This window comes from Anneissia japonica, unplaced genomic scaffold, assembly GCF_011630105.1.
Source record: "Anneissia japonica isolate Jap-2015-1 unplaced genomic scaffold, ASM1163010v1 scaffold287989_len141851_cov153, whole genome shotgun sequence".
Lineage (NCBI taxonomy): Eukaryota > Metazoa > Echinodermata > Crinoidea > Comatulida > Comatulidae > Anneissia > Anneissia japonica.
This window is the reverse complement of record NW_022708804.1, coordinates 124,106-127,017: the sequence shown is the minus strand read 5'-3', so window position 1 is coordinate 127,017 and position 2,912 is coordinate 124,106.

Genomic DNA, 2,912 nt, shown 5'->3' with positions numbered 1-2,912 from the left:
AGACAGGGAGTCAGCTGATTCACTCAACCGTAACGAGCTGGTAACGACATTAGCCAACTGATGAGAATGGTCGTCGCGAACGGAAAATTGAAAAATTAGGACTGGCGAAAATATTCAATAATAATAGTAAAATAAGTCGAAGGCATTTTTGAAGAATGAATCTTTCAAAAAGATATGTTTCCTGGTTTGGATAAGGAAGTCTGGGAAGTGGTGATCTTAATAGTGGCGTTAAATAGGTTTGTTTAATAGCAACTTGTCTTACCTGTGTAGGCATAGCCTAGCATTTAGTGCAGTAATTCCTGTATGTATGTAGAGAATACGGAATACTAACTGCCTGGCACGACCTAGGCCCCTAGTTTAGGCCTAGGCATATACAAACTATAATATTTCAAACATTAGACAAACAATCAACACTATTTTAAATAAAGTGCATTTTACATGTTAATTATTAGATCCATGGAACTACTACTACAGGCATTACTATAATGCCAGTTTATTCGTCGTGGAATGTGGATGATGCCTTGAAAGCTAGCTCAAATTTGCACGGAAAATGTCTTAGAAAAATGTGCACAGAACTTTACTTCTGCATAATACATTGGCAATGGTTATATACAGTATTCAGATTAGTTCAAAGACTAATTTTCGGCATTCTTTTCGGAAATATAACCACCCGCCTTAGGCGTGGCCCTGCTTGTTCCATGCTGGATCGAAAACTAGTAGAGGGTCAAATGTCCAGCCATTTTGATGTTCAAAATACAGGGGAATTATTATTACTGTACATTAGAAAAGATTGAGAAACAAGATAGTCTATTATACATATATAGTTTTATCTTCATTTGTAATTTTTAAACTAATTTTTATTTTTATATTACAAAAAAGTATTATATTAATGAAATAATAAATTCTTTTCAAAATAATTGTTTATTAATATTAATAAAATACTGTAATTGCTATGTTACACCACTTTGCAATGCATTTGAATATGGGCTTTTCAACAAAAATTATCATTGATGATTAGTGCCAGAATGATTAATTCCTTATAAAGACATTGTAATATCAATACTAATTATTTTTGAATGGTGTAAGAATAGTCACTCTGATTTTTTTTAACTAGTCTGTTCAAACTTTTTATTGTACTTCACTTCTTACAGGAAATGTCGACATGTTGGATATCAATGGCTTTCATTTGGTAGGTGTTTAACAGGCTAAAGAAATCTGACAGAAGGGTCATCCCATCTTGTAATGTGTGGGCGATTAGGGACAAGTTCCCAGAATCTGTGAAGACTGCCCTGGGTTTTTTGATGCTATAGATGATGAAATAATGATGATGTGTTGGAAGAATTATTTATAAATTGTTATGGAAGATACCTGATAAGTCCATCCTCATTAATGCAACAGATCTTATGTAAATAGATTCATTCTTGACAATTCATGTGACAACTGTGCTCTGTTTTTTTGACAATCTCATCAGTCATGAAAGGAAATTTTGTCAGCACAGGCCTAGAGCTTTTGTATATCTGGACCAGTCAATTGTGTGTAACCTTCCAGACCTAGTCTGTAATTGAAATTGTTGCTATTGATGCGGATAGGCCAGCAAAGGCCTGTGACTTAGTCTATCAAGGTGCAATGTAGCCCTGTCTCTTATACACATTAAGCTAATACAGTATGAATTAGAATTTTGTGTACAGTAAATAAATGTAACTTGTTCTTCCCTATTCTTTACATTGGTATAAACTATAGTAACTATAAATCCATATATATAATATTTTGATAATAATAGAGTGTGTAAAATGCAGTGATATATATTGTAATACCTGACTGCTTTAATCTGTGTACAGTAAAACAATTTTATATTAACTGTGAGAAAATACACTTGTAATAAATTATTTGCAATGTAAAATTGTGTTTCAAAATATTTATTTAATAACACCAGTAGTCTTGAATTTACTGTATGTACAACAATAACTAAGTGAAGCACCAAAAATATGGATGTTGAATATCATCATGAAAGAAGAAATCTTGGCTATGGTGAATAATACAAGACAATCAGACATGATAAATAGAGCAGTGCAGTTAAACTTGCCTAAGACGACTAATAATATACTCTAAGAATTTCTAAGTCGATCTAATTTTACATGCCGAATTGTTGTGTTTTCCATTACCGTAAGTGCAAGTCAAATTTTGTTAGGGTCAAACAATTTCTTATTGGCATTTTGGATATGACATAGGCAAGTTCAACTACTGTATTTTAAAATACTAAACAAAAAATGGTGTACAGCAAAAAAATTGAAGCTTTTTCTTAAATTCCAATACCAAATTGATCAGCATGCAGACATAGGTATAATCTAGACATTAAAAAAATAAGCAGTTTCATAGAATAACTTTACACAAGACTGTACAAAGCCATATATTAAAATAGTTGTTCCTGTATATATTGAGCCACATTTTCATACTGTACTATCAACTTCGCACATTACATATTTCAAAATTAATCCTCACTATTTGTTTTCTAAATCTGGGTCACATATTTGCTTCAAAAGGATTACTATTGAATGGGATTATAATACCATTTAATAATATTAAAGATATTTTGCAAGTGAAACAGGTACAGTAATACTGACAGTATTTATTTATTTATTATAAATTTGGCATGCAATATAAACCAGATGCGTAAAAAACAAAAACTTAAGTGTGTGGCATTTCAATATATCTTCAGATAAAAAAAATCACTAGATAAATCATTTTAATTTAATTCTTTGGAAATGTTTTGGATTCAATCACTTGCTGCAGAGCTCTGAGCATCGCCACCTTCTGCTAACCATGGATTGGGCATGTCCATTTCATCATGTCCACACAGATGGAATTGTTTGCATTACATCCATCTGAGCCAGTCATTTGCTTTTATTGAGGAA